Source organism: Pleuronectes platessa, unplaced genomic scaffold, assembly GCF_947347685.1.
Source record: "Pleuronectes platessa unplaced genomic scaffold, fPlePla1.1 scaffold_38, whole genome shotgun sequence".
Taxonomy (NCBI): Eukaryota; Metazoa; Chordata; class Actinopteri; order Pleuronectiformes; family Pleuronectidae; genus Pleuronectes; species Pleuronectes platessa.
The window spans coordinates 200,728-205,607 of NW_026518977.1; the positions used below are offsets into that span (position 1 = coordinate 200,728).

The 4,880-nt window shown below is 42.5% G+C and overlaps 1 long non-coding RNA gene across 2 annotated transcripts; it reads right to left on the minus strand.

Moving 5' to 3' along the window:
- Positions 1–464: 464 nt before the first annotated feature.
- On the minus strand, positions 465–3,174 carry LOC128436348 (uncharacterized). Of its 2 annotated transcripts, XR_008338028.1 has the most exons (5): positions 3,092–3,174; positions 2,501–2,683; positions 1,795–1,881; positions 976–1,667; positions 465–739 (listed from the first exon to the last, which is right to left on the minus strand). It is a non-coding gene; the product is annotated as an uncharacterized LOC128436348 (long non-coding RNA). The 2 variants fall into 2 exon arrangements; XR_008338027.1 differs by having other exon boundaries at positions 976–1,881.
- Between the last annotated feature and the right edge of the window lie 1,706 nt (positions 3,175–4,880).

Here is a 4,880-nt window from a genome sequence, read left to right on the forward strand (position 1 = left end):
AGCTACGGATTGAAGTCAAACATCTACTGCTATCCTCTGTGTTGATTTCTTTAATGTTAAGAATGTTTCTCATAAGACCTTATCAGATGCATTGTGAAACATCTGGGTCACCTAAATTTAGTGTAAACAAGAGAGTGAACTCTTGACTAATGACGGTATGTATTTTGCACTGAAACACAAACTTGATGTTACACATCTTAAACAATGATATGGGTGTCCCTAGACAACCAGACCTGTGTGCTCTGCTGTGACTATAAATGACTGGAACCTCAGATAAAGAAAGTTATTTTCTGACTTCAATTACTGAGGCATTCTCTACAGAATGTAATGTGCCCATTCTACTTCCGATCCATTGGATCATTGTGTGTTTATGTTGCTTAAAGCAGAGCATTCACTGCTTTAATGTAATCAGCATCTTATCTGCCAATATCATGGTGTAGAAGTGCAAGGAAATACCATTATGTTATGATCAATGTCATTTATTGTGCACAAACATTACATTAAGGCATCTGCTGGAAATGTTATGATCAACAATTCTCATGCAAAAAATACTTTAAAAACTACACAAATAGTGTTTTGGAGAGGGGGGTTTCAGAGGGAGGGGGCAGCTCTGGAGAAAGGTCTGTCAATCCAGGTCTGCTGCTTGGTGTGATGGAGACATGAGGTTAGCATCAGGAGCGGAGGCTGCAGGAGGGACCGTGGAGCTGAGGCACACCTGTACCGCTTCTCTTGAGAAGAACTGAAGGACACACAAACAAACCATAGTGTTAAATTATGAAGATGGTTCCCTCTGATTTTTTGGTTTTAAACATAAACGTCACACAGGCCGCTAAAAACTAAAAATGCTGAAGCTAACAGCTACCCAACAGCAAGCTAATGCCTTCCTAAGGCTGCCAGGGAGTAGCAAGAGTAGCCTTGTAGCAAGAGAGTGTAGCTAATCACAGCCCTCACAGTTCTTCATCAGTGGAGAAGTACCTCGCCATGTTTTCATCTTCAGAGGAGTCATCTAAAGACTGTGCTGCTGTTCCAGAATATGTCAGGCCCGCTGCAGCCTGCTGGGCTTGAACTCTGAGCACGCAGAGTAGGCCCTCACGTCCCGTCTCAGTAAATGCATCAGTCCTTCCTGAGAATATATGATAAAAAACAAAACGTCTCAATAGTGCGTTTGTACGTGTGTATGTATACATACGTACACACGTACAGGGCTTTCTTTTCTACAGAAATATTTTTCCTGAGTTGATGTCTCTGCTTATGCCATCTAGAATGTGAAACAAAATATATTTTGGCATAACTGTATGTTTTCGGATTGTCTAACTGTGTATTTGTGTTAAAGTCAAAAGGTCAAGGCCACACTGACCTCATCTTATGGTTTCAGTTGTCAAGAGACACAGTGTCATTTATACGAGAGAAAATATGTAGAAATATGTAGACGGACACTGCACTGGTTAGCGGAGTCATACAACGCAGTGCGGTAATTCTAGTGTAGTTTTTTTTTAATAAATGGGTTATCTTTTTTACAATCTACAAAAAGTTATCTATACATTTGGTCACAGAATGTTACACAAATAAATTGGCATTAAAGTTGGCATCTTGCTGTCTGGCCAGTCTGACGATGCAGCTGAAGCATCCATCAAGGGCTTTCTGCAGGTAATTTGGATTGTTTGTTTCTTGTGAAGAGGAGAATAACATGAATTCATACCAATATCAGTTTACAATCAAACCTTTTTGTGTTAACCTTGTGTAAACAGAGTCAAAGGACATTGTACAACAATGACACACATTTTTCCACAGTACCTGTCGTTCACTACTGAAATTCTGACACCCATTACTGGACTGTGTCTTCCTGTAGAGTGGTGATGTTCTCAACGTTCTTTTCACAGTCTGTCAAAACAAAATTAGAGTTACAAATGTTAATGCCCCACAACCCATTGCAGATACGGTTGTATTTGCACACCACATCGGATCAAAACAAAACTGCAGTCTGGGAAACAAGCAGTTTTGGTAGATATAAGGGAAATGCTAATATTCCTGCATGAAACATATTCGGCCCTTTAAGCAAAAATAACAATGATGGCAGGCCGCAACCTCGATGCCTTCGTCTGCTTTGCTTACAGACTAGTTTGCGGAGTCTCGTGCTGCCGCCCACTGACCGATACATCATCGCTCTTTTCTGAAACTAATGAAGGCAAATTCACACATGTAGACAGAAATAATCAGTATAAATTAAAAGGTGTAAATATTGCTAACATTATGTTTGATGGGGGTCATCATTATACATAACAGAGTAAAACTTTGCACATGTATTCCTTAAATTTACTTGCCTTCCTGTGGAAAAAGTTGTTTTCCCAGTTAAACAATCACAGCAGGGAAGCATGATTGATCAAAATTCTTTCAGTGTGATATAAACTTGTATTTCAGCAAGCGTTCTTTGGGGATGTAATAAAATGTATATTTAGCACATTATATAAAATGGTGTTTCTGGTATGTAACTTAAAAGTACCTCTTTAATGGTAGGATCATTTCTCTCCCTCATCTTCCTCGTGGTACGTGGATGATGGTAGTGGGCTCAACCCGGCTTCTCTTTCTCTCCAGGCTGCCCTTCCTGCTCTTCATCAAGCAAAACAAACTGTTTGGTCCAAGTTGTTGACGTTAATGAAACTCCTGTAGCTTCACTTTGATCCTCCTTGATTAAAAAACAGAACATAGCAATTGTTTTATAAAATGAATCGCAACTCCATAACATGGAAACATTATTGTCATAGTGCATACTATACATTAAACCAAATTGACCTGATATTGTGGAGTAATAGTAGAGAAATACACTCCTTATTAATCTAAAGCATTCATAAATCAAATTCATGTTTATATTTATATTGTAGCGTCCCTCAATGATGAGCTAAGCGTCTTGAACTGGTTTCAACAACCATGTATTCACCTCCCAGGTAGCACAGGCTACCGTGGGCTGAAGCATGTGGCTAACAATGGCGTATTAGCTGATGAACAGCGTCCATAGTGTGGATTGACGGACTCTCTCCGCACTCGGACTGTAAACCTAGATCGTAACGATCTTTAAAAACAATAAACTACTTACCTGACAGAAGGAAGATGACATCGTGGTCTTCCAAGCGCGCCGTGTTTATGACGTAGCGCTTAGTTAAAGGACTGGTTGTTTACAAATAGGGTTTTTACGACAGCCACACGTCATGTCCGCTCGCGCACACGCGCACTCGGGCCGCTCGGCTCGCGCACTCGGGCCGCTCGGCTCGCGCACTCGGGCCGCTCGGCTCGCGCACTCGGGCCGCTCGGCTCGCGCACTCGGGCCGCTCGGCTCGCGCACTCGGGCCGGCCTCGGTATGAACAGACTCGCAGGTTCCTTCTCATTAGAGATGTTATCTAGCCTCAAATATTACTATTATATAACAAGAATAACATTCACGATCACTGAAGGACACCACGCAGGGACTGTGATTTAAACACCACGCTGCGCCGTGGTGGCATGGCAACCGTCATAGCAACGATAAACACATGCGTGATAACTATTAAAATATTTATCATAAGCACGAACTGGCTGAAGACTGTGGAAGCAAAGAGCACATTTCTCGCTAGAAATGGTGTCAGAATGTATTTTTATGCCCAAACTAAGTTACAAAATTATATTTTTATCTGAAAAAATAAGGAATCTCCGCCATGTTTTCCTCTCCGCAGACGGGAGCTTGAGAGTCACGTGACGTGAGAACACGCCAATGCAAAACAATGGGAGGACTAAATGTTACCATCTCACAATCTGAGAGGCCAGATTGTGAGATGGTAACGTCGTTCCAAGTGGACCAACGTTGCCATTGAACGTTTTCTGATGAGACTGGGTTGTTAATAGACGTCGCCAAATCCCCGCAGCCTATAGGAATCACTGTCCTGTCGGATGAATTAAAATATCAGCAAAACGGGAAAAATAACACTGCCAAAACTCGAAAACTGTATTAAGAATTGACCCCTTACACTTGTAACGTGTCTTAAGATCTGTTGAGGATGTCCCAGCCAGGTTCGGGGGGTGGGTATCATTTGAGTTGAACCCATTTTTTCTCCTGTTTCTGGAAGAGGAGTCAGGATAGGAACATGTCTTTTGGTTCCATTAATTTCAGTAGTTAAGTTTAGGTTGTTCCCTTCAGGTTTTTGTGTTTGCTGCTTTGATGTTCGACCCTTCCAAATCTAAAGAGTTAACCACAAGGAAATTCTGGGACCGATCCCATCAGCGTCGCTTCCGTCATCGCTTTGCTCGTGTGTTTCCACAGGAGCTGATGTCCTGCGCACATGCAACTTCCGTCATACTCCCCGTAGACCGGCGGCAATGACACCGCGTAAAACCCACAGCGCGAGTGTGATGCGTTCTGTTGGAGTGTAACTCCCGCACTGTAAACAATTGTCATGTAAATTTATTTGTCTGTTTATTATTGTTTTAAATGAAATTCAACATAATTCAGCAGAGCGCGCAGACCACAGAGAGCGCAGTGGCGCAGAGCGCACAGAGAGCGGGCAGAGCGCACAGGAGATCACTTACAAGAAATGAATAAACTTTCCAAATAAGATCCCAGAGTGGAGGCAAGGATCCACTGATGTGAGGGAAGCGGTCCGATTCTCTAAATGGATAAATACTACCGTGACCCCGGTGGGGGGTTCTGGACGATGTGTGCATGCGAATGGAAGGATGAGGAGGAAGCGAGGGTTCAGCGATTTCTATTCTCACACATTGTGTTATCCACAGCAGCAGCGGCAGAGTATCAGTGTATTTCCTTTATTAGTGACATCAAAGCTGTCCCATAAGTCGCTCTTCACCTCCATCTCACTAACAAACACCTCGATGTCAGTGTCTGAAAGTTTTACTT